Source organism: Denticeps clupeoides, chromosome 1 (genome assembly GCF_900700375.1).
Source record: "Denticeps clupeoides chromosome 1, fDenClu1.1, whole genome shotgun sequence".
Classification (NCBI taxonomy): Eukaryota; Metazoa; Chordata; class Actinopteri; order Clupeiformes; family Denticipitidae; genus Denticeps; species Denticeps clupeoides.
The window spans coordinates 36,086,484-36,114,394 of record NC_041707.1 but is presented as its reverse complement, the minus strand read 5'-3'; the positions used below and the strand labels follow the sequence as shown (position 1 = coordinate 36,114,394).

The window sequence follows — 27,911 nt, the reverse complement described above, 5'->3', positions numbered from 1 at the left end:
GATCTCATGCAGGCTGAGCTGTCAATATTATCAACGGCAGCAGGTCTAGCCTGCAGAGCGGCCCGATCGTAGAAGAGTCGACACGCCCACTGCAGCCAGGCAGCTATTGACCAGAGCAGAAAGAGGGAGAGACTAAATATTCAAAAAGCACAATCCAGAACAGGGTCATCATAGCGCACACATTAATTTTCCTTCGGTTTCATCCATTTTTGCCCAGAGCTCAGACTACAGGACTTTCAAACTGGTTGGACTTCCGTGCAGTTTACACTACACAACTGTGACCTGCTGGCACCACAAAAGGTAGAATGCATAAAGTTAGTGTACGTAGGGATTGGGCGCTGCCAATTAACCAGTGTTCTGACTCTCAACCTCGGAATATGTGGCCTAAAACCATGCAGCCCGAACCAGTTATTATACATCACACTCACTGACAGAACCATTTTAACCACAGTATGGTTGAGGCTGCTGAAGCTCATCCCTGTACATTGGTCTCAAGGTAGGGACTCACTCTCGCCAATCCCCCTAACATGCATGACTTTGGCAGTCGGACACCAGAAAACCCACACCAACGTGGAGAGAGCATATAAGACTATTTTTTTTCCATCTCATACAGCATGCAGGCTTCTGTTTTTCATGCTCTCTTTAAAGGCAGTCTCGCTGAATTGAACAAATTTTAAACATATTTTTTTTTCTTGCTGCGGTAATCATTATTGAGGGTTTGTTGTTGCTCGCCCCGAGGATTACTGTACCCCTGAGGTGTAAAGACAAGGCATATGGAGCCTTTTGGATTTTGGTATGCAAATGAGCTGCATTCATGTTCACACCTGGATACTAATTACCTTATTAATTCACACCTAGAGCTCTTTCTCTTACCTTGCATATTAGCAAGGGCCTAAGAAAGAAGATACACTTTTTGGATACGCTTTGGATCTACTTTCACTACCAGCAAGTCAATTATTTATTTGTTTGCCGTCACAATAAAGAAATTATTTTTTTGGTGTCTCGAATTCTAGTGACACTTCAAACATTACTATTATATTCAATAGACAGATTCTTTTTCTTTTTTAGATCACTTTAAAAAGGCTAATGGTTTTGTTGGCTTGCCAGTCTGCCTTTTCTTCAGTGCCATGTCTGTTTTTAAGGTATCATGTCAAGTTAAAAGTGGTTCATCTTTACTGGGGCTACTCAGCAGATCACTGTCACATTCAATATCGGGGGGCCAGTTGTTCCATCCCTGATAAAGGGACACTACTGACAGAGGATGCAGTTCCGTGACTTCACACTCTTCAAGCACGGTACTGTTTTGCATAAGACGTGCCATACTATGCATAAACAAATGCAGCAAATGCATTATCCAAAAGGATTTGTCACGTTTACTAGTATTAATGCACATATTCATAGTCCTCAAAAGGATTGAACCTCATAGAGTACATGCTTGCCATGGTGAAAGCATTACAGCAACATATTTCCAATTTACAGTTTTAAATATAAACTTTATGCAGATTTTTATATGCATAGATTTTATATAACAGGACCCAAAATTAAGAGATTATTATTTTATACTGTGTTCAGTAGCATTTGTAAATTCTAACTCTAACTTGAAAGTGAAATTAAAGTGATTGTCATCATGATACACTGCAGGACAGCACACCGTGCGCACAACAAAATGTGTCCTTTTGCTTTCAATCCATCACCCTCAGTGGCACCTTGGCCATGTTCGCATGTTCACAAGGAAGAGGAAGTAATCTTTTAATTAATATAATGACAGCCTGAGAAAAATAATATTTTTGTGGTTGATTGATCAAGGTTGATTTATCACCCAAGTGTCAAATGGACAAAATGCACATCAGGTGCAGCATGACAGGACATAAACACAAAATGCTAATTTTTTTAAAACCCAAGTTTCCAACTCGTAATAACTATATTGTTTCAATGTTCATGTGCTTGAGACTCATAATTACGATATTTCTGATGGCACATCATTAAACACGGCTTGCCCTAAATATGTTAGCCTGAAACCAAGTGGCTCTTGGCACATGCGGCTCTTCAGATGAATGACATCGCAACACAACAGGTGCTTGCCTTTTCTAATACCCATTATCAGGACCTGGTGAGAAAATACCCCTAAATGTCTTACCCATGCAGCGGGTCATCTCACCCTGTGCATGAGCAGCAGTATTTCATAAATTATTTCTCACCTGACTATTGCTTACTACAACCAAGTTGCAGTAAGTGCTCCACTGAAATATGTGCCAGATTTAATACTTACAAATATTTGGTGCATAAGTATGGACCACTGTGACATCCAAGTGGTGTCTGGAATGTGTTTACTGCTTTTACGGCTTTCTGCCGGTTCGAATCCCGATCAAAGCGCCGTCCCCACATTAATCCTGTCGTGGCTGCTTACGGCTCACCAAGGGTGATGGTTAAAAGCAGAGGACACATTTCGTTGTGTGCACCGTGTGCTGTGCTGCAGTGTATCACAATGACAATCACTTCACTTTGACTTTTCTTTAATGCTAAAGTTGGCCAACCTTTTGTTTCCATACAGACATGAATAATAAAGGTCTACAGGGCAGCATTTTCTATAACCTTAAAACAAAATAAATGTCTCTGTTATTGATGATAACACACATGGAATCAGACAAATGAAGCTAGAGTTTTTATGTTAGCAAATTTGTAATTTAACATTTGACTAAAGCATTTGTTAACATTTGTAATTGTGGCAAATTTTTGCAGCCCTTATAAAAAAGTACGTGTCACAAGATCATTCTTTTGAACACAAAAGTCTTTATAAATCTTTTTTTTTTTTTTTAGGTCTTATAGAAATGTCCTTCAAAGGACACGTCCATTGTGTGTGATGAAATACAGTCCTGCATAGATCTTGTATTGACCTTTCGGATATGTTATTTTACCCTGAGGAACTCTGGCGGTGGTGCTAAGATAACAACAAATTATGGCTGAATGGTTTGCTTGTGACTGCGAGGGTTATGTATTGATCGGGGGCCGTCTTTGTGTGGGTGGAAGGAAACGCAGGACAGAAAACTCTTTCTGTCTCTCTCTCCCTCTTGTTCCAAAGATTGCAGACTGCTACAAAAAGCCAGGAAGGCCGCTTTCATTCGAGGTGATTAGACCCGATTCATTTTGATGATCTTGAAGACAAAACGGCGACTTCAGGCTGTATCAGCCCAGCAGGATAATGCAGTGAATACGGCAGAAGGGACTTTACACGCTGGCGAGGTCTTTTGTTCTTCACCTGCTCTGCAAACTGGCATGGACAAGCTGCTTTAACACACGAAGAGGTGTCCTTGCTTACTGGCTTCAACAAGCATGGAGCTCAGCTATTACTGTGCAACAATTCACTATCACAGCTTCTACACCCTTGATCTTGAGGACCATCTGAAAAGTCAGAATGTGTGATTTGTGGGGGTTCACTTTCTATTCTTTTAAATAGTTTTTTTTTTAGTTTAGCAAAATTTCATTAATTCTCCAACTAATATGACTTAACTAGAACTCCCAGAGAGGGGCCATTTGGCCCGGTTGTTTTTACCTAATGTCCTTAATCATGTGTAAGGGTGTGATAGTAGTAGCTTAGTGGGTAAAACACTCATCTATGAACCAGAAGATCCAGGTTCAAATCCCACCTACTACCATTGTGTCCCTGAGCAAGACACTTAACCCTAAGTTGCTCCAGGGGGACTGTCCCTGTAACTACTGATTGTAATTCTCTCTGGATAAGGGCATCTGATAAATGCTGTAAATGTAAATGTAATGTGAATGGTTGCCTTTGTTCTGCAAATGTGGCAATCTGCAGGCCATCAGTTCATAGACAGACATGTCCCAATCTACATTCCATCTTGCGGCCATGCTAAACTGTACATTTTCTTATAGTGTGAAGGATGTCCCAACTCATCAAAAACAAGAAGCTCTGCAAGCGATTTTTGACAGTTCTTCTGACTTCTTTTGTTGACTCTCCATTACATGTATATGTTTCTAGTTGTGGCTGTGAGGGAGTGGCCTCCATACTTCTTCAACCAACACTGTGCCATCTTCGCCGTCTCATACTTTGAGTCTTTTTGTGTGGGCTGTGTCTCCAGCCGACCTTTCTTCTGAGGAGGAGTTCTACTCTAAAACCTGGAACACATCTCATCACCTGAAGACATGTCAGAGTCCGAACTCTCTTGCAAGTGAATGGATACTTCCCCCGTCATCCGAGTCACAGGAGTCCATGTTTTGCAGCAGAGCCAAAACTTCTGCAGTGCACTGCAGCTCTTGGCGTCTTTGTGGCTTGTTTGTACCCGTAACCATACCACAGCCATGCATCCCTAGATTTACTACATTTTTATTTTCTGGTGAGAGTCCTGAGATGCTTTTCAGTAGCTGTATTTTTCAATATGTAGCCAGTAGCTGTATTTTACAACATGCTGGACCTGGTGGTGGCAAATTCCAACGTTCTGTACAAGGTATGTACAGTGTGGGAAGGCAAAAGAAGATTATTTTTGAGTCTTCTAAGCCAAGGAACTCCATTGCCAATTTATGCAGCAAAAGTCAATGGAAACAGATATGAAGGCTGCTGCTGTGCCAGGACTTGTATGGACAAGTCAGTGCCAGGTACAAGAGAACTGCACCAGAAATCGCAGCAGGTTTACCTGTGCAAAGTGTTTCAAACTCACTTGCACCAATTGCAGGGACAGTTGTCACTGGGTCTGCAAACTTTGAAACAAAGTTATAAATAAAACAGACTATTTTGTGAATGTTTGTCTATCATATTTGCAGGTCAGTCACTGTGTTGTGTATTTTGTATAGACTTTTGTGAGGCCTTCAATGTCACACACAGAGGTTTGGCCTGCCTTGGATCTATTCTGCGTAAAAAAACGCAAATGTGGCAAGCCTTACATTTCATGGGCTCTTCAGGTAATGGGGGGATGGGGAGTGACACATTCCAATGGGCCACCCATTAACAAATGAATGGGAGCCAATTGTTGGTGATTGAGTTCTTAGTTTCAAATCAAGGGGCCATTTGGCCTACCTCTGGTAGGGCTGAGGGGGGTCAGAAAAATCTGGGCATTCTAGTGTTAAGTGCATACTGTCTACAGGTAATGTAGTACCGCTTGTTGCACAGTGTGTTCTACTGCTGCATGTTCAGTTCTGGACCGGCAAGCCTTGTCTAATGACAATATCAAGCATTGTAATTACCCGATAAGACAATGCATGATGTAGCACTCCTAAAGCAAGGACAGAAATATGAATAAATCCTCAGACAGTCAATACATTTGATAACAACACAATTGGGCTATAGTTGTCTGGCAACACCTCATCTGACATGGTTTAAAAAAAACGTTGAGAATTCTGTCCCTGATCATGATCTTGAAAGAATGGAAGCTCGTAAATCGGTCCGGATAAGGGCATCCGCCAAACGGCTCAAATGTAAATGTAAATCCTAGTCCAAATGTCTAAAGGTTCAGACGTGAAAGACAAACCACCCAAACCTGTACAGTGACTATGAAAAGGTCCCATCAGGACTGCTGTCTTCAGTGGATTGTACTGCTTGTGCACAAATAGAGGTTGTCACTGCCTCACACACACACACACACACACACACACTGCTGTGCCATTTAACTCCAGTAAGACTCTGCTCCCCACTCCCTGTGGTCTCCCCACTCACTCCCTGAACTGCAAGCCATCCCGCTGTCAGAAATCTCTCCTCCTCCATCCACCTCCATCCCTCTCCAGTCTCTCTTTTCCCTCCTTGACCTTTCTGCTCTTTTTTCTTTTTTTTTTGGTTTGTTTGTTTTCTTTGTCCACCGCATTGTCCCGTAAACTGTGCAGCCTCTGTCTGGTTTGCAGTCCCTCGCCGTTTCCTGGTCACTTCCGCTGGCTGCCCATCAGATCGGTTTGAACTGTTGGACCTCTCGAATCCTCGCTGCTGCTCTGCTGTCGCCATCCCTGCCAGAGTCGGCCGTTTCGTGGGGACGTGGTCTCACAGGCGGCACATGCACTGGCACGTTATTCTTTCGAGTTTCGGCACTAAATCCAACATTTGTTTCCATTGCCAGTGTGTGTGCTTGTGTGTGTGTGTGTGTGTGTGTGTGTGTGTTTGTGAGTCTCTGGGCAATGGGTCAGACCCTCTAGAGGAGAGAGATGGCTGCTGACAGCTGTGAGTGGGCAGGTTTGTATTATCCACACATTTTCTAATACACATACCAACATAATGACCAATATTGTCACACACACACACACACACACACACACAAAGACATTTGGGGGAGGTGGAAGGGAACCATGCGACCACTTGAGTTATTATGCCCTATCTATTCCTTCCCCTTATTAATTAATATTACAGACCAGCCTTGGCTGATGAGAACCTCGTAATGAGGACGGCAAAGTAATGATATCTCATTATTTCCAACAGATCCCTGCTGGATGCGTGTTCTGCCAACAATGCAGAACTAAGCGTGCCTGCATGGAACAGGAGTACACTCACCGTTTGGCTTAATATAGCAGCAGCTTCTACACGTGCATCTTTGTACATCTACAATATAAACACGTTAAAACAGTTGTTACCAACTGCAACATGGTCTGGGGTCAGGAAGAAAACAAGGGTGAAGAAGATTTAAAGGATGTAGGTCTTGTGAGAAAACCAGGGCAGCCAAAGTGTACAAAAACTGTTTACAACATGGACTGTGCTAAAGAAAACCCCCTAGTCTAACTATTATTTACACACTGGCTGACCCTTACATGGGTTGGTGCCCGCCTGCTTCTCCTAGTGTGTCTAAACAGAGACACCAATTGGTGGTGCTGCACACGGGGTTCACACTGCGCTGGAAATCCAGAGCTATTTGCCAATCCACATGCACTAGTAAATAGTGAGGTGCACTGTCAGGTATTAATGGATAATAATGATAACACATTCAGGACAATAATATGTGGGAAACCCCATGCATTGATAACACTGGATGCTTGAACAGGAGCTGGGATGCTTTGGACACAATTTTTCCAAAAAAAAAATAGCTGAAAAGGATGCAGTGAAACATTTGAATCATACATAAACTTTCACATCCGTTAAATTTCACTGAATTAACTAATCATGAGAAGTATTAATTTATTTTAAAAAATCTGAAGGTTGGCAGTATGAAATTTGACAAATCTGGTCATTTTGCACTTTTTTGGTATTTTACAGCTTTTACTATGGCACAACGACAATGTGATTCTCAGGGTTAAGAATCTTAATCAGGCACATAACTGTATTAAGCGGGATTTCAACCTGTGAATTTTTATGTGAACAGGCCAGTTGCTGTTGTTTGAAGAGACCCATCTATACATGGGAATGAATTTTAGGAAATAATAATAATTAAAAAAAAAAAACCCTGATAAGTGCATCCAGGGTCACATGCTGGTCAATGCATTCATTAACGCGTCTCAGTAGTACAGGCTGCTGTCATTAGTGGCAGTAATGGGACGAAATGTGCCAGTTCCGTTCTGATGGATGGTAATGGACGGGCCTGGGGCTGGGACCGTTGGAACCGTGCAGTCGAGGGTCTTCCCGAGCAGCAGGGCAGGTGTGTTTGAAGCATAATAGTGTCGTTCGCTTGACAGGAGCGCGCCATCAATTTACAGTTCAATAAAGGATGGCGTTTCATGGGGGATGGTTTAAACCAGAAATGTACGAAGCGGTGTGCACAGTAACACACGTCCTTCAGTTTGAAGTGTCTGGAAGGTTCTTCACTCATGTTCATTATCTGGCAGCAGATAATTGGATTTCACCAATTAACAGCAAGTGATTTTATTTTTCCTTCTCCAAAGCATACGAGTGCAGAATAAGCAAAAATAAAACCAGAAACTCAACTATTTGCAGAAGAACATATGTCAGGCATGAGGATCAATCGCAACTCATACTTGGAACTCACAATGACCTTTAAAAGGAGTACAGAAATCATTTGAGCACATGGCTTTAAATTGCATACTGCGGGTACTTACAGTTCTGAGTCTGAATTCAGAGGCCTCATCCTTCCGAAAACGCATTGTAGAGAGAACTAATACAACCAAGGCCATCGAAGCTCTGAGGATCCTGGATGAACAAGGACATCCAAGCTCTGAGGATCCTTCAAATGACAAGTCTACCCAGTTGAAATTCAAGACATGCAATAAAGCTAATTGACTGCATGGCATTCTATAGTGAAATGTGCATTTTGGGACACAGTGAGTTGGGAGAGTGTGACTCTGATGCCCATAATGAAAACTTTGAGAAGAAGAACATGAACCAGAACTAGTATAATGCAGATTTATGCAATTAAATTCCAAATATTAAATAGTTTTGATTTGAAGTGGAAACCTGTATTAAGTCTCCTCGTATTAAACCTACTCCAGTGTCTGATGATCATTGTCACGATGAAGAAAAAAAAATAATTATGAACAGACCAATGCCTTAGTGAATTTGCATAAACCTGATTATGAAGTATGACAATAACACAAACCTCTTTGATCGTAGCTTAAAAATGTTCATTAATCTTTCAAGAGCGGCACAGATTATGAACTCGACTTCAGCACATCGGAGCACCCAAAAGGCCAAGTGCTGAGTGTTCCGCTCTGTTCTGGAAGGTCAAGTGTTTACCCCAAAGTGGCAGCTCTGACATCCTTGATGAAAATGGCCCAGGACAGAGGGTGTATATTACGGAAAATGATGTTTGTGTGGCACAAATTAATTTGTGTGTGTGTTGTTTGCGTTGTCTGCGCAGCCGGGCCAGCGTTTGCTTTATTCCCAGCACTTCTTATGCACACAATAATAAATCTCGGTGACACAAACCAGGGGTAATTAAGTGAAAACGATTTGCTTCCTGTAATAAACCACGCCGCATTTTAGACTATATTCTTCCGAATGCGACAGCCCTTGCAGCGCTTTCCAGGACAGACGTCAGAGGAGTAATTAGTCTGAGGGATAAGAGATCTCTGTACAAATTGCTGAGCTCTGCAACTATACTCCATTTTCCACTGAAACCGAGAGCTTCCGCTTCATACGTCATCGTGAGTAAATACTGGCTAATCTCTTTTCCCATTAAGAATGATGGAATATTTAAAAAGAATGTCAGACCGTATTGTACTGGTGTAACACGTATCACGTCCCATCACAATTACAGTAGCCAATAAACACTGTGTTGTTTGCGGCATCAATCTGTAAAAATCCGTGTAGGTTTGGTGGATTAATATAAGTATTAAGTCTTCAAATCAAGAGACTGTTAACTACACTTTTTTGGTGTTTCTTCTGGATGATTTATACCCATGTCACATGTTAAAATATCTGTATAGGCTTTTTTTGTTGTATTTTGGTAAATTCTACAGACAGCCTTGAACTTATACTAACATATAGAGCCAGTTTGAAATTTGAGGTCTTTTCGCGTGCCGTTTTTAGGTGTCGATGTTATCTGCCCTATCCTAATTAGGGGAAATGTTTGCATGTTTTTGTTTCATGCTTGTTGTCATGTACTCTTGTCTTACACAAATACCCTTGTCTACGTCAAGTCATGCGAACGCGCAAGAGTTCAGTATTCTTTTCCTGCCACGCCTTGACAGGTCAAATAGATTTAGACTTTTTTTTTTTTACTCTCAAAAAATTAGCCTTTCAAGGGCACAGCCGTGCACACAAATGCAAATTATAGTACAAAAATACGAAACAATTAGCAGTGGTACAGTGTTCACGTCAAGGAGAAGGGCTCATCCCCTGCACCCACTTTCGTGTTGTTTCACTGGAGAGGTGACTGGAGGGCACTTATCCCGTTTTTGGATTTACCTCTTAATTAGTGCACGTGATGTCCAGTTCTTGCATTCAATAAAATTGTGAAAGGACATTTAATTCAAGTTGTGCAGGGCTGGTGCCATTTTCCGGGCCAACATTGGTGACCACTGTTCCAAAGCCTAAAAAGTCTTAAATGATAAGAACATCCTAAAACATTCATTAAAGTTGACACTCATATTGTGTATTTGCTAAGGGTCAATTCTGAGAGGTCAGAGTTCATAATTTGACATTGACATTCATCACCGAGCTGCCAAAGTCTCTCCAGAAAAGCACTTCTGCGGACAAGAAGCGATCGTAAAGAACGGGGTGAGACTGGCCCGTTGGTGGAGGAGAGCATCTGTGGCGAACGATTGTGCGTTCGATCCGAGAGTAAGTGGAAGTCTGGTGGGTAATCTGAGGACGTGATGGCTCAGAGTGAAGCAGCGTGAGTGATGAATGTGGGCGATTTTTTTGGATTCCACACACTGCTGCCGTTCAGCTGTTTAGACAGGAGACTGTTGGCTCCATCGGCGAGGATATTATCAGACATCAATCACACACACATACACACACACACACACACACAGAAAGAAATTACAATTTAAGAGATCTGGAGACACATTGTGCCCTCGGCCACTTTTATGGCGAGAACATTAAATGGTTTCACTCAAATGCACACAGAGACAAGCAAGGTTTTCAGTAACATCACCCAAAATATTACAAATTGTGTAGATACTGCTACATTTATATAGTGTTTGCTGTACACCCTTGGCAGGTCATGGTAAAAACTTTGCACGAATGGAGGAGGGGGATTCCACAAGGGGACTGGGACGTGACACACCGCGTGACCTGCGCGGTGTTGTTGTAACAGAAGCGTGCTCCAACGTTAGGCCCACGTTTTAAAGTTTGACACTATACATTCATGTCTTTAACAGTGTACGTGTGGTAATTTACCAGAAATTTCATACTTAAGCTTAATAAAATCATTGGTCAATTATGCAAATCAATGCATTATGGGTCGATTGCAATAAGCTCACCTATTGCATCCCGATTATGTTGCAAACAGATCTGACCTGGTGATATAGACTGAAAGCACTTGTTACTTGTTATCTACTACGTCAAAAACCACTGTCACCGCAAAACTCTTGCCACCTTTTTTTTGGTCCCACTCTGTGCTTTCCTATGCTTGGTCTAGCTGAGATATGCTCATAGATCGACACGGCCATTTAATCATGGATCTGTCTATGTTCTGGTACACATGCTCAAGTATACTTGTCCAATTCCACCACGACAGGCGGCAATTCGCTTGTTGTTACTGCACTTTTTCCGGATGACCTATTACATCACAGACAAAAACAGCAGACAAACAATTTGGCTGGCGGCAAATACATGTGGAGGAGTGAAATGGACATCTTTGCAGCTCTGCAGGAGGAGCTTGACAAACAATCAATCACGTTATCTGGCTGTGTTTGTCCAATTATCTGAGAAGACATTTGAAGACAAAAAAAAAAAAAGAGATATGCGCAGCAGTGGAAACGCATTACTTCCTATTGGCTTTTTAAATATCGTAGAAAGTACGTACATATTACGTACCTACATAAATACTCTGTTACCATAGGACTTGTAAATATCAAATTAAGCAGTTGTAAGATGGGAAGTCACAAGTCCGTGACGTCCTGCGCTTTTGTCTTGCGTAGAGGTTCTTCACCTCCGTGTTCTCCATACCTTTGTCAAACGGCCTTCCCCCGAGCAAAAAGCACGAAAGGCCAGACAATTGTTTGGGGTCCCCTGCTTGTGTCTATGTATAAAATAAGTTGCTCCTGTGGACTCTGGGCACTTCTTTTTCCTCTCCATTAGGAAACTGAGTCTCCCATCCCCCCCCCCCCCCCCACCCCCCCCCCCCCCCCCCCCCCCCCCCCCCCCCCCCCCCCCCCCCCCCCCCCAGTTTCTGGGCCTTTCCCTCTCCCTCTTTCTCCTGGACCAGGTGACCTCTCTGTAGCTTGGCTCCTGGCGGTTCTCTATCTTTCTCTATTCTGTTCTCCTTTCTTCTCTTTTCTTTTATTATATCTCCTTTTTTACATACAATATTTACCCATAACTGAAATAGTAATCAACTGGTGTTAATAAATGTGAAACGTTTGACATCTATTGTGCCATGCCTCTTTCTGCCAGGTAACACCAGATTGGAGTGTTTTTAATACAGCGCTCGGTGTGGAGTTTTTATTTCTTTTTTTTTCCACAATTCACCATGACACAGAAGGCTGCATACACACTCGCAGGAGCAAAGCCTCCTTTTGTTGTCACCCTCTACACAAACGCGGGGCGGGAAGAGGCAAGGAGAAAAAAACCTACCTTGTGTCAGGCCGGAGCAGCGCAAATTAAAGATAAAAAGTCTCTGGCGCCCGCGGAACCGCCGTCAGAACCGCAAACCCTGCATTAACCCGCCCTTCACGCGGAAGCCTTTCGGAATTGCCTCCGAACGCTTCAATCCGTGTTTTACGCACCTTTCTCTTTAAAAACCTATTACTCAGGCTGCATCAATTACAGGGTGTCATCGCTAATACGTACGACGGGATGCTAATACGAAGAGACCAGAACATTAACGCTTTCTGCATTCATCTCCAGGAATAAAAAGAGGCTTTTTTTTTTTTTTTTTTCGGTCCGCCTCTTACAGGAATCGGGGAAATAGAAAAACGAAAGGGACGGGGCGGCGAGCAGGACGATTTAGCATGCCGCCGGTACGGTCGACGAGAGAGACGTGGCGGAGAACAAGGCCTTTCTCTGGGCCAGGGGTCCACATTAGCATACGCTCCGTACGCTGGCGTTCTGTAAAACGACACTGGGTGGGTGGGGAGGTGTTCTGGGGGGGGGGCGTTCTGCAGACGGAGGGCCCCGATTGATGGCGGCGAGTGCGGGAGAAGCAGCAGGAGTCTTCTGTTATTAGCGCATCTAAACGCTGTGTTAGATCTATTACAGTGCGTTTAGGTCTATGCCATTCTCTTTCATGTGTTAGACTCCTCGTCCTCGGGGACCGAGACACTCAATTTGTGTTAATTGGACAAACTTTGATCTCTTATTCGCCAGCTCTTCTTTTTTTTTTTGTTGCTAAAATAAGGCATCGCTCGTTCTCCCTCTCTCCCTGCGATTCGTGCAGTTTCTCCACATTTATCTACAATCCATCTCTAGTGAAAACATTTGACCTCGCCGCTGTAATCATGTAATAATGCGCTTGAACTAAGTGCATTAAGTGCACGTAGGGTTCAGACCCAGTAATGGCAGCGCATTTTCAGATGATGGCTGTGATGGCGCTGTCTGAAACAGATTTAGCCATCCGTTGTCAGCCTCGAGAAATGCAGAATCTGGAACGGCCTGCTAGTTCTGGGTTAAAAACTCAACAACCAGCAAGGCCCAGTTCCCAAGACATGTCATTGCACTATTACCGTTTTACAGAACTGAATAGTTTAAAAACTTTCTAGTGGCCTATATCTCGGAGAGGAGGAAGAAACATGAGGTTTTGCGTGAATGGTTAATGAGTGAATCTGACATTCTGTGTACTGTGTTTTTTAAGGTACTACATGTTGTATAGCTCATATATAGAGAGACTCATTATAGAGTCTCTCAACCATTGAACAGAGATCCTGGTAGTTTTAGGTGCTTTTGAAATGTGCACATTCTGGATTGTATCACTCAATATTAACACTGTAAATGGGTTGACACCATTTTGCTTCTCCCAGTTAGAGTATGAATGTGACTTTGCCCGTACACACACACAGACAAACTATATATAGTTTTGTTTGTGTGTATATATATATGTGTGTGTGTGTGTGTGTGTGTGTGTGTGTGTGTGTGTGTGTGTGTGTGTGTGCGTGTTGTGTGTGTATATATATATATATATATAAATACGTACGAAGTGACCAGGATGGAAGAGTTTACTTAATTAATATTAGAGCTTCTTGGACTTGAAGTCACTGCTGAAAACTCAGCTTTTGCATTTGATTCAAATTGGGTCTCTACTTAAATTATTAAAATTTTACGGTAAAATGTACATTGCTTTATTTATATGTTAATGCATTTTGTACCCTAGTATACTCATATTTCAGATTTACTTTGTGTGGTGTATATACAGGAAGTAAAAAAAAAACTGCTTGTTTTGCCCTGTGTAAAAAGACTTGTCATGAATAGGACACACACATAGAACTGCAGGCTATTTTATCATGTCACACTGACGCTGCATGCTGGTGGCTCTGGGGGGGACAGAGGTTGAGCTGGGCCGCTGTTGGCCGGAGGGGCCCGTGGCCTCAGCGTTGGCTCAGTGGGTGGGTGAGAAAAGAAATGAATGGGTCGTTGGCATGAGTGATGGCACCTAGATTGTGCCTTTTTATGTAAAAGGTGAAAACAAGAACAAGTGTACAGTACAGTGCTTCTCCAGATGTTGCAGTTTATACTGTGCATTATTTTATGCTCTGAACGGTCATGAAATTGTTGAGATCTTATTTACTGACAAATACACAAGAAGCACGAAAATACAAGTAGCTACTTATGTTGTTTCAATGGATTGTACAAAAGTAAGCGCACCCAGACGAGTACACAAAAAATCACAGAACCTACCCTGATAGCCCTGACAATAAATAACTGGCTACCTTTCTGTATTGTTTTGTGTTGTGTCTATACATTTCCACTGCACAACTCAGTGTAGAATATGCCAATTGCCAGAAATAGGACTGAAATTGCAAAATAAGCAATGCAAAGTCTTGTATGGTGGTTTGAAGTTGAGCCTTTTAAACTTATTCGAAAAGTTCTTTGATGAGATTGAGCGTGTAAGAACACTTGACAGCCACTTTATGATGATATGAAAGGTCTTGATTGCCTCAAGTTTCACTCAAAGCAGAATAATGTGAAAGTGCAGACGTTGGTCCGACAGTTGACTTTCATTTTAGACAAGGATGTGGGGTTGGAATAATTGGAAGGGGTCTTACGGTTTCAAAGAGCAGCGGTGGTGCTGAACTATTAGTGACCTCCGGAGAACAACGAGAGGAATGGTCCTGTTTCGCTTTTTTTTCTCTATATGTGTGTGTGAAGGCTCAAGTACTTGTGACTCGGCCTTTTCACAATGTTTCAAAGGGACCTGGGGATAAGTGCCGTTCGTGTCCGAGTCCAGAAAGCGCGAAAAGAACGGGCCTGGTGCTTTGATGTTTTCCGGAATAAAAGCGCAGCACCGAGTTCACACCATTGACATTATTGACATGGGGGGCTGAGCGCAGCACAGCCCTGTTTTGGGAATGAGGGATGCAAATCTGCTAAAGCCGCTGAGATGAGATGGGTGGCGGAGTGAGAGAAAGGGAGATGATTCCGGAACCCTCGATCCACTGCACACAAAGGCGCTGAGACAAAGTGGAGTTGCGGCGTCCTCCTGCAGTCTAATGAAGGTTCAGCCGCGGAGGATTATCCAACTTTGTGAACGGCTTTCCATGCCGTGAACTCGACATGTCCTGCCTCCCGCTGTTTTCTTTTGAACTCATTACTTCTCCATTTGACGGATGCTGTGCTTCAACAAGAACATTGTCACAGTGCAACAATGCATGAGATTAGGGGCCGACTGCGATATTCTCACTTGCATCGGGCGCTTGTGCTGTTCTGCTTGTTTTAGCTCTCTTAAAATGAGTCCGTATCCTCTGCAGTGATCTACTTTCTTTTAATTGCCATTTCTCAAGCTCATAATCAGACTTTGTTATTCATATGTAAATATCAGCAATTTTGGAAAAGCATATTTATTAGGGTGCTAGTAGCCTAGTGGGTGACACACTCGCCTATGAACCAGAAGACCCAGGTTCAAATCCCACTTTAATTACTACCATTATGTCCATGAGCAAGACACTTACCCCTAAGTTGCTCCAGGGGGGGACTGTCCCTGTAACTACTGATTGAAAGGCGCTCTAGATAAGGGCGTCTGGTACATGCTGTAAATATTTAAGCACAGACCCTAACCCCGTGCTGAGAGTTTGCAAAGCCCCAGAGCCGTGTCAGGAAAACTTGTGCCATTCCGATTATGCGGACACCAAGACCGGTTTGTCCGCTGTGGCACTAGAAGGACAAACTAGATAGAGCCGCCCGATTGTGAAAAATCAAATAAGACCATGTTAACAGAGATTTTGACGTCCCCAACCACAATCAATGATTGGAGACTAATTGGCCAATAGTTATTTGACAGTTACAAGCTATAGCCAACATGTTGGAGAGGGACTGGGACCTGGGATTTTTCATTGTGCAAATAACTTCTCAATAATGATTGTGTAAATTACCAAGTTAGAATGTTAGAAACATCAGTGAACTTACATTAAAATTTCCCAATTGTGGTTCGACAAACCTGTTGGTTTTCAGGCCTCAACACATGATTGATAAATCATAAAGCATATAACACAATAATTAATATGCAAATATTTAAGGGCATGGCTCTAAACAATGGGTTAAGTTGTGCTCTGCTCATCAACAGTGCACTTTAATGGAATGCCACTTTAAAGCCACCATGACAGGTGCAGACACGTCCAGGAGGTGTTGCTCTCTCTTGTCACCCCCTAATTAAAAGAATCCTTCAGGGCTGCCGATACATTTCAGAGCAGTTCAGAGTTCAGCCAAGCACCGAGGCAAAGGGCCCACGCTGAATCCACGGCTTATTAACACGCCATAGCCGGGACAGGGAAAGGAAGCATATGCGCCGCCATGTGCGCTGCCAGACACACGGCATTAATATTCTTCTGCTGTAACCAGGAAAGGGAACGGGGAACGAGGAACATTTACGGCAGAGTTATGGAGTCGCAGAGTAGAGCAGAGGCCCCTCCACAAGTTGTAGGTTGTAGGCTGAGCCTTATACAGTACACACAGTGATGAACAATGAACCAAATGAAAGCCCAGCGACTACAGGGATGCTTCCATACACAGAGAAATAAAGGTACACACAGGGTGCAATATTAAACCTCCAGGTACAACACTGTTCCTTTCAGTTGAGTGAACCTTAAAAAGACAGGACAGGTCCTGTGATACCATGTTGTACCTTTAAAGGAACATGCTTTGGGGAAAGTACATAGTTGTACCCATGAAACTAACCCCAACGTCTGTGTCTTTAAACCCTAGCTCATAACTTATATGTAAATATAATTTTAAATTCCAGTCATGACAGGTACACAATTGAGTCTAAAATGGTACAGATGACTAAGGTACTAATAGTACCTGCAAGGATAGGTTCATTATTGTTCTTCAGAAGGGTGCTGCCCAGCGACAAGCATTGTGTACCCATGTAGGTGCACAGTGGTACTTTCGTTTCTCTGTATGCATTCATTTGCAATGGACCGTTGAATGGTAACCAAATCATCAAAAAATGTTCCCATCATGAAATTTGCACCATTCAACATTGTTTGTCCAGCATTTGCATCACTGTTGAGGGATTAGATGTAAAAATATTGATATACATTCCATCGCATGCACAGTGGGGGTATGTGTGCTTCCTTGATTAATGCATGGATGCGTAAATCTGGAGGACGTGCCACGAGCAGGGAGAAACAGTAATGCGGGGTGTTATTTAACTGCGACACCCGCCTTCCTGATGCATGGTGAATGTCTCCTCACGTCAATATTAGCACTGCAGACACCGGTCAGCATTTATCTTCTGCATGTCTGCTAAGAGCTGAGCAAATGAATTTCCTCTGGGAAATTATCCACTCATACAGCGCCATATAAATACTGTTGTGTGGCGGACTGGATTACAGAGAACCCATCAGCATTTACTGGGAACGATATATTTTTATGGTTCTTCCATTTATGACACAATTTGATTACGGAGCAATGTTCCTTAAAAGGGACCTCGGCACAAATGATTTACAGGCAGACACGTCATGACATTTGAATTTCAGATGCAACTTTAACAACAGCGCTTTATTTCATTAGAATGATCCTTTTAAATCACAGTTCGAGTGGGCCGCAGAGTAGTGGCGGAAGCCATTTACGACCCTCTCATGACAACAATTAATGATGGAGGGGATATGCTGAAATGGAAATTCCAATCCAAAATGGAAATGGAAAAAAAAGTCACATATAGTGAATGGACAGTGAATATGTACTTAATTGAATTAAGGTAATTAATCCATAGCCCCCTACTTTTCACAAGGCAGAAATCACCCATATTACCCGATCAATGTGGTGGTTGTATTCTTTGGTGGCTGCAGGCACCTACTCTAATGCCACATATCAGATTAAGCTATCACCTCCAGCGCTGCAGTACATGCACCATGGAGTCAGCACATTTTGCAAATGTACTCCTGTAGCGCAAGTGGAGGACCTTTTAAATGTCAAGCCCCGCATCACCCCCGTGGCTCGCTGACCTTCTTCCTTGCCTCTTTGGCTTTATAAGGATGTGCCACTTCAATCAAATTACAGTAATTAAGTTACTAAGCCTTCTTTATCAGGGAAATGCAAATCGCTTAATTAAATTATTGTTTTCTCTCATGATTCACCTCTCAGAGTGAAGATTTAATTAACAGTAACAGAAGGTGTCAATGTGCTGCGCTCTCCCTCAGTAGGGCTACATGACGGATGTGTTCCCTTATGGACAGACTTAAAAGGATGATGTGCAAAACGGTCAGTCAAGTTTCATTAGTGTGCAACGGTGCATTGTCTGTCAGAGTACTTTGGGCCTGTAACTGGAGTAAAAGTTTGAATTCTTAAAACCTGAGAATTCAGCATCATTCAGTAATTACAAGTTATTCATAATAAGACACAGAATGCCAAAACTGTTGCCACAAAGCTGAGATCATGAAAAGCATTTCAGAAAAGCGTCCTGGGGGAAGTGGTGGCCTAGTTGGAAAGGAAAAGGACCCATAATCGGAAGGTTCCCGAACCTCAAAGGTGCCACTGAGGCGCCTGTAATGGCTGCCCACTGCTCACCAAGGGTGATGGTTAAAAGCAGAGGACACATTTTGTTGAGTCACCGTGTGCTGCAGTGTTTCACAACGACAATCACTTCACTTTCACTTGAACTAAGAGACCAAGGCCAACCTCTGAAATTCCAAAAAAAGTACGTGGCATGGTGTCATGGTATGTCAGTAGGTGTGCGTGTGTGAGGGGGGATGGTGAGTGCAGAATGAAGATGGCTGAATGAATTAGGAACTTGCAGCAAGTTAGTGAATGAAGAGCAGTTAACATAGATCATTTTTGCATACGTATGTATTTGTCCTAAGCTTTGTCACGCCGACGGATAAAGAAAAAACAAAATTGGAGTAGAAAGAACAGGGAACACATGCTCATATTTAACACTGAGCATCCTATGTGAGCAAATCGTCCCCATACAAAATTTCAGGGACGTTTTCCGATCTGTAAAACGATTTGAGTGCAGATGCCAGTTGTCTCACCAAAAATGGGCCTGTGACCCGCCAAACTGAAGACGGAAATAAAAAATTCCCAGATTGCATCTTTAACTGTAACCCACACTAGCAGCAGGCTGCGCTCTGCGGTCATGTCTGTAGCGACTTTGTGTGCTGGAAGGCGGCAGGATGGCAGGAAGACTTTGCAGCCTGGCATTTGCATTCGCTGGTGGAAATGCACTCAGCCAGCCCAGGCCGAGCAGTTGGAACAGCAGTTGTGCACGGCTGAGGTTCGTGGCAGGCTCTAGCTTGCCGCCTCGCCGTGCCAAGTCCCAATTTGTTGCGAAATTCTTCGCGGCAAAGATGTGGATGTTTGCACATATTTGTTTGATGTCGCTGGCAGAGGGGACGTGACAGACAAATCCAAGAACGGCCCGATTAAAACAGAATTCCTCGGCCATCTGCGTCCCGCTCCTCAGCAGAACTGAACAGAATCGACTAATGGTGATGCATTTACATCACAGTGCGCCTCCGCAGCGGAAACGTCCTCGAATGAACCCAGTACTGGTGGGCAACTTGGTTTCATTTTCAGAACGTGGCCCATGTTGCGGCAGTTTCGCACGAAGCTGGAAGAGCACATGGTCTGCTAACATGATATTCAACATTGAACGGGCGTGGGCAGCATTTAATCAACTTTACCAGCACCCAAAGGTGTCAACTGGTCTGGCCAAGATCTACAGAAAACCTTCAAGTTCTTGATTTGCATTTGAAGTATGGTTTAAATGTGACGTATTTTGTGACCCTGGAAAAGTTGGGGCAGCGGTGGCCCACTGCTCTCCAATGGTGATGCTTAAAAGCAGAGGACAGATTTTGTTGTGTCACCGTGTGCTGTGCTGCAGTGTTTCACAATGACAATCACTTCACTTTCACTAGTAGGTTTTAAGGGGTCTTGATTTAAGCTTCTGTATATTTTTATACCACTGAAAGAGCAACTAAATAAAATGTTATTAGGCTGTTTCAAATTAATGAGACCCACAATGAAGCTTTGCAGTTGCAAAAAAAAAAAAAGTAAACCTCCAAAAAACAGATCAATTTCCCCCTTTCCGAGCGAGAGGAGCCAGAGGAATAGAGTGGTGTCTGGGGGAGGGGTGGAGATAAAAAAAAAAAAAACCTACATACCAGTAGGACAGTGATGATTAGAAGCTGGAGAGAGACGATAATGGACAATTGTTTGTCTCAAGAAGATGAGACAGCGCCGGTGATTGCACCTGCATTTCACAGGAAATGGAAATGAAAGCAAGAGAGAAAGAGAGAGAGAGAGAGAAAGAGAGAGAACCCGCAGAACCGCAGTCGTCTAGACTGTCTGCAGCGAATCCATTTTGGGCAATTAAAGTGAAAAGTTAATCACCTTTTCCCAAAAAAACACTCCAATTAGACCTTCTATTGATTTGGTGACATAACGCTAATGTTTCCAGACGCACACATAATCGCCAGCTGCAGGTCGCAGGTTAATGGTGTGTGTTGTGTGTGTGTTGTGTGTGTGTGTCTGCCTTTCTCTGCTTTTTGTATAGAACCTCCTGACTTCTTGACTCACTGCGCCCTGCTCATGTTGGGAAACCACTAGACAAGCGCAACCGGTAACTTTCAACGCCACTTTGTTTCCTTTTTTTTATTTTTTGAACCCACGCCCCCGCAATGCTCTCACGGCGCGGGGCCATTTTCTCTGCAGTTCTCTTGAAAAGACACTCACGGACTTGTCCGCAGTATTCGCTTCAGTGGCAACGCCTCTCACGGAACTTGTGGCCTTTAGAACAGAGAGGCCGACCGCACAGGCACCTACCGCAGCAAGCGGCCCGACGAGAACAAGGTAGTTCTGATTTAGCTTTTCCTCCAGTAAATACTCTCATGGGAGGCCTGAGCCAGCAGCTCCCGCAAAACACACACACACACACACACACACACACACAAGGAAGGCCTTGTTGTTTTTGTTGTCTGTGGCCTTATTAATTGTGCTTGTGTTGGGATTGAAGTGGTCCTTGAAATCACAAGGTCCCCCTAGGCGTCATTGTGCCCAAGGTGGCCGTATTTTGTTCATTTAATTTTTTTCTTAAAATTGAATGACATGTCGAGTATAGCTGAAACACACAACCCACTATAAAATGACACAGACTTGTTGTGCCGTTTCACATTTTAAATATCATTTTTAGTACATTTTATCCAACAAGTATGAAATGCGTCCGTGTGTGCTACACTGAAATGAATAATGTGAGTGTTCCCTATTATGAAAATTTCACTAATGTTATTTAACATTACGAGTTCCCCCGGCCTGTCTCTGGTCCTGCAGTGGCTAGGAATGGTGACGTGTAAAGAACGCTTTGGCCATTCTGCTTCGCCATTTAGAGAGCGGCAGCTGGAATTTGTCTCCTTTTGTCGTCATGAGGATGAAGGTAACTCTCAGTTTCTCAGGAATTTCTCACCCCTCTCCTAAAAACGTAGCTCCACCTGCCGTCATGGCTTGGAAACGTGCAAAGCATTGCAGTTGCTCAGTGATTGGATGTAAAAATGAGCACAGATGTACACGACATTTGTGCCAAACAGGAAGTGTTGATGACCCCATTTCCGCGAATGCCCGCGCACTTCTATAGGCTGCTCTCTTCCTCGTCCCGCCTCGCTCCTCCTCATTAGCATTTAAGGCTACAGACACCGAAACTGCGTGTCCCGGGGAGAATATCATTGTGTGACTGGCTCAAAGAGGCTGAGTTTCTGAAATACTTCAGATACAGTATTAGAAGACCACTAAGACCCATAAAAGCAAAAAAAAAAAATGTATATCATAATAGTGGAACTTTCAGAGCTGAGGAGAAGAAAAAAATATGTGAGCTCCTTATGAACTCCCAGAGTTATCTTACAAAAGGCTGTAAATAGGGTACAAAAAGAATTTACAATATTGAGGAATGTATGTTAAACTGTCTTCTAATAGTGAACTATAGTGATGGGTGAAAGAGCGATTGTTGCAATTGGAAAACCAAATTGCGGTTAGGTGCAAAAGGAGCTGGTGAGTATGTGACTGTATGTCAGCCTTAGCCGCACGCCGCCAGCGTATACGGTCAAGCGAGCGCACCCGCGCTGTCACGTAGATAAAGAATGGAGAAAGGGAGAAGGTGAGAGGACATAAATGGTGTTCAGCTGGAACATGAGCCTAGTCGAGCATATGGTTCGTGCTGCAGCGACTGAGCACCGAGCACCTGTTCACAGTTGCTTTAGTAAAAAATGTCACCCACTTCCACGGTGATGCCGGTCACGCGGCCAGAGTCGCGTGGCAGCTTTGTTTTGCTGCCATGCTTCTTTGGCTGCATTCATAGAAAAAAAATTATTCATAAATGATGTATTCTTTTATTTAGTAGCCTAGTGGGTAACACACTCGCCTATGAACCAGAAGACCCAGGTTCAAATCCCACTTACTACCATTATGTCCCTGAGCAAGACACTTCTAAGAATTTACAATATTGAGCAGTAGTGGCCTAGCGGTTAAGGAAGCGGCCCCATAATCAGAAGGTTGCCGGTTCGAATCCCGATCCGCCAAGGTGCCACTGAGGTGCCATTGAGCAAAGCACCGTCCCCACACACTGCTCCCTGGGCGCCTGTCATGGCTGCCCACTGCTCACTCAGGGTGATGGGATAAATGCAGAGGACACTGTGTGCACCGTGTGCTGTACTGTGACAATCACTTCACTTTCACTCACTTAACCCTAAGTTGCTCCAGGGGGGACTGTCCCTGTAACTTCTATCCAAAATGCTTGAGCGCTGTGTCTACAACCAGCTATCACTCCATCTATCACAGAACAACCTCCTGGATCCTAACCAGTCTGGCTTCAGAACAGCTCATTCCACCGAGACTGCCCTTTTGGCGGTTACCGAGCAGCTACATGAAGCCAGATTGGCAAAACTGTCATCAGTTCTTATTCTCCTCGACCTCTCTGCTGCATTTGACACCGTTAACCACAAGACTCTCTTGTCAATCCTGAAGAGGCTTGGAATTCGGGGCTCAGCATGGCAGTGGTTTGCTTTCTACCTTGATGAGCGATCTTACCAAGTGACTTGGAAAGGATCCACCTCTACCTCACGTAGACTCTCCACTGGTGTCCCTCAAGGCTCGGTGCTAGGTCCTCTCCTTGCTATTTACCTATACAACTCGCAGCTCTCTCCTTCTGCAAATGCCCGCAACCTTGGCATAACAATAGACAACCAACTCTCCTTCTCAACTCACATCAGCAATCTTTCCCGCTCATGTAGATTCCTTCTCTACAATATCAGATGAATCCACCCTTCTCTGTCAACACAGGCCACCCAGATACTGGTTCAGTCCTTAGTAACCTCACAACTGGACTACTGTAACTCCCTTCTAGCTGGTCTACCATTATGTACCATCCGACCTCTACAACTAATACAAAATGCAGCAGCACGACTGATCTTCAACCTTCCCAAATTCTCCCACACCACCCCTCTGCTACGTTCCCTCCACTGGCATCAGGTTCAAAATACTGATGCTGGCCTACAAAGCCAAACATGGAGTAGCATCATCCTACTCACAGCCCTTATTACACCTCGCACTGCACCTCGTATACCGAGCCTCCAGTACTGCCTGGTCCCTCCATCTCTAAAGGTAAAAGGAAGACATTCATCTAGACTCTTCTCCGTCTTGGCCCCTCGGTGGTGGAATGAACTTCCCCTCGAGGTCAGAACACTGAGTCACTGAGCACCTTCAAACGACAGCTCAAGACCTTCCTCTTTAAAGAATATTTAAATTAAATTGTAATTTTCTTGTTGTCGAACTTGTGTACAGAATCTACAACAGAGTGAATAAAAAGACTGTATTCATAGTTGCGTCCGTCTAGTGAACCAGAATTGATCTCTTCATCGATGGTAACTTAAGCACGTTGTAAGTCGCTCTGGATAAGGGCGTCTGCCAAATGCCGTAAATGTAAATGTTAATGTAACTACTGATTGTAAGTCGCTCTGGATAAGGGCGTCTGATAAATGCTGTAAATGTATATTATTTATTTAATTAACTAATTCTGTTGCATCCACTGTTCAGGAGCCACAAGCAAGAATCATCATGCTGAATCTTTAGATAGACTGTAGTAGTCCACTGATTCAATTGTGGAGTTGCTCACAGGCTTAGACCATGGGCTGACACATGACCCGTTTGACTGGTGGTGCCTCATTGTCAACACTCTGTGGTGGTCAGGAGGTCATGTCTTGGACTAAATGTTGAACATGGTCTAACCAGCCCCTAGAGACTGGGATGCCAGAATGCAAAATACTGCATGATCTATGCACAGGCACATTTTCAGGGCTAGACATCTGGTTGAGCACCAGCTACAGCCAAGCACCACATCATCACCATATGTGCCTGCATTAGAAGTAAACTGGTTAAAAAATGACGCTCATCATCAATTACAGTAATTGAACTTGAAATAAATTGCAATATTTTCTTAAAAGTTGGTTCTATAGTGAAACTGAAGATTGGGCTTTTATTCTTTGTGACTAAATCTGTTTCCATTTATATATATATACACACACACCACACACACACACACACACGTATATATATATATATATATATATATATATATTTTATTTTATTTTATTTTTTTTTGTGGTCAGTATAATCTCACCCTCTTGCTTGTAGAACGGTCTGTCTGAAACCATGTGAATAACTGGCCTACCGAAACACCTTCATGGAAAAAAAAAAAAAAAAGAAATGGGAGAATCTGACAGCTGCGATTGGGTTCCGTGAGTAAGGTGTGGAGGTCAACTACAACTCTATTGCTCCACAGATACAGCTTAACTTCCCCAGATAACACTGAACACAGGCAATAAGCAAGGGCTTGGAAGGAGAGATGGGTGGAGATAGAGTGAGTCACGGGCGATGGAGGAGATTTAAAGAGAGTAAGGGAGTGTCAGAAAAAGTGACGATTTTTATCTCTGTGAGGACAGCCGTGGTGTTGTTGTCACCCGGAACTACAAAAGAACCTTTGGTGCAATATTTTATTTATTTTTACCTAACGGTACCGGGTGCAGTGTTTCACAATGACAGTCACTTCGCTTTCACTTTCACTTGTGTGTGTGTGTGCGTGCGTGTGTGTTTCTTTCCCAGATTTCTTCCCTGGGGCAGTTGTTGACCTAGCAGGTAATCGGAAGGTTGCTGGTTTGAATCCCGAACCTCCAAGCTGCAACTGAGGTACCACCGATCACCCAGTACCGTTCTGTCTGGGTGCCGGAGTATGCTGTGTGCTCTGAGTGCTGGGGTCCGTCACACTTCTTCAATGTCCCCATTGGTAATCTGATTGCAATTTCACTTGTAATGATTAAAATGTCAACGTCTTGCATTTATAGCCGTTGCTCTTGCAACACCACCAGTGCTAGTCATTTTTGAATTATGACAATTGTTCCAGCTTTGTCCCCCCCCCAAAAAAAAAACTGCTGGCAGTGAAAATTTGTCATTATTTAGGAGGAACGTGGCACCTGGGGCTGCAGTGTCTCACCAAATGGACAGAAAATAGATGCCAGCTTGGGCTCTGTCTGAATAACCGATTACAACCATCTGTGTGGTTATAAAATTAGAACCGACGGCCGGCAGTCTCACGTTCCTCCTTTTATTACTCTGTTTGGCCATAACAGTGCTGAGCCACCCCCCTCCGCGACCCCAAGGGAAATATTATGCTATTATGAAGGCTGTAATGTTTAAGTTGGACAGTCCTTGGTCCTGCAGATGGCACAGTACATTACATCCAAACACTAAAGTATGAAAAAAGGTTCTTTAAATCACTGTTAAATGTATACCAAATGATACTTTGTTGCCAAGCTAAAATTCTGATTGATATAATGATGATGATGAAATAATGATCATAATTTTCATAAAACAAAACACTCCTGTTCCTCTTTTGAAACCGAGATTGTCTAAAATTCCTTTTCTGTGCAGCTGTTCACTCACAATGAAACCAGAAACGCAAGCAACTATGGACAATTGCTCAGATGTTTCTCTTTGTCACCTGGCCAGTTGTGGTAATCGCCTAGGGAAGAGGACCAGTGACTGAAAGGTTGCGGGTTAAAACCCAATGAGGTCCTCTTGAGCAAGGCACTGTCCCCACACTCTGGTCCCCGTGGGCCTTTTGTGTCTTCCCACTGCTCACTAAGGGTGATGGGTTTGAATGCTCTCCTCATTTAGCGGCAGGTTTCCCATATCCAAAAGGCAGCTACACCAGGCACCTATAAAATGTGAGTGAGTTTCTCTTTATTGTGATGTCTGCATGGGAAACAAACATCACCATAGAGGATTTTTCCATGGAACAATCATAAAAGTTGAAATATATATCCCCTACTTGTTGCCTTGCTTCACTGCATCTCTTCAAAGGTCAATTTATCATGTGTCTTTTGTCCATTCTGATCTTCTGAACAAACCAATTTCTACAAATTTGTGCAAATGTTCACTTGGACTTCAAAGGTCAAGATTACTGTGTTAGTATGGTTGGAATCTGCTTGTAGGGGGAAAAAACTCAATTGCTGATTCCATTATATCAGTTTTAATTTAATTTGTACATTATTTTTTTGTACATTGTTGGTTCTTTGTTTCAAGTGATGCACATGCATAACTGTATACTTCCTCAATGTTTCACCACAGTTAATTCCAACCTTCCACTTCGATTGGCTGACAGAAATAGCGGCTGCATTAGGATCAGGCTACATTCATGGCAGAATGTTTTCAGCCTGAGTGTAACATGATAGATTGCTGTCCGAATGATGTTGCATAGCAACAACACCAAAGCCAGATCTTAGCCAATCGCATGGACCTGTTTCATTTCAGATGCAACATCTTAAGTTATTATATATATATTTTTCTGAAATTAATGGATAATAATATATAGAATGTGTTATTATATCACAGTACAGTCTCTTTGATCTATTATTGCTTAAATCAAATATAGCTTTCACTGTGGATGTGCCAATCACGTTCAAGAACCAGAACCAATAAGTTTTAAGCATACACCTAAAAATGTAAAGACTGTTTGAGTCTCCACATTGGCATTTTTTTTAATATTCTGCCTGTCCCTTCCACGGCTGTGTATGACTCCAGCTCTATATCCCACAGAGCAGCGGCTGATTTATTCGAGCGTCAAGGCCTGTGTGTTTTATTGTCAGCGCCGTCTACACATCGACAGGCACCAGGGGTGAACTCGCCGTATAGGAAGGAGTCCTGCTACTTTTCAGCCGGGAATGGTTTTCAAGATGAGTAACCTTGTATCTGGCATGTGGGCAGTGAGAGAAACAAATCAAGCAGAAACTCACCCATCGTCTCCAAAGCACTCGTTCAGGGAAGTTGGCTGAGGGTGGCTGTCCTTTTACTTTTTCATTTTTTCCCCTCGCTCGCTCCTCTCTCTCTCTCTCTCTTCTTTTTGTTGCCTTTTTCTCCCAAGAGCAGAGCAGTCAACATGCGGCCCACCTGTCAAAAGCAGGACCAACTGTGGCAGACGGGGCGTTTTAAGACGTTTGGAAATAAACTGCATTTCCCATCATTCCTCATCCCCAGAGAAAGTGCAGCTAATAGTACCTCAGCCCATCTTGAGTGGTAAAAACAGGAAAAGATACTTTTCAGCACACATTCCGACTCTGCCCAGCCCGGCCTGCCTCCATCAGCCGCTGTTGTCCCTGACGGAAAAGTGCTCTCTCTCCAGGGAGAACCTGAGCACTTTTCAATTAGTTCCGTTTCCCGGGCCCTGCTGCAGAAAAGC

At 43.4% G+C, this 27,911-nt stretch overlaps 1 long non-coding RNA gene across 1 annotated transcript; it reads right to left on the bottom strand.

Annotated features, from left to right (window-relative positions):
- Positions 1–27,911, bottom strand: LOC114794773 (uncharacterized). Its single transcript, XR_003750378.1, has 3 exons — positions 27,731–27,911; positions 27,469–27,641; positions 1–103 (listed from the first exon to the last, which is right to left on the bottom strand). It is a non-coding gene; the product is annotated as an uncharacterized LOC114794773 (long non-coding RNA).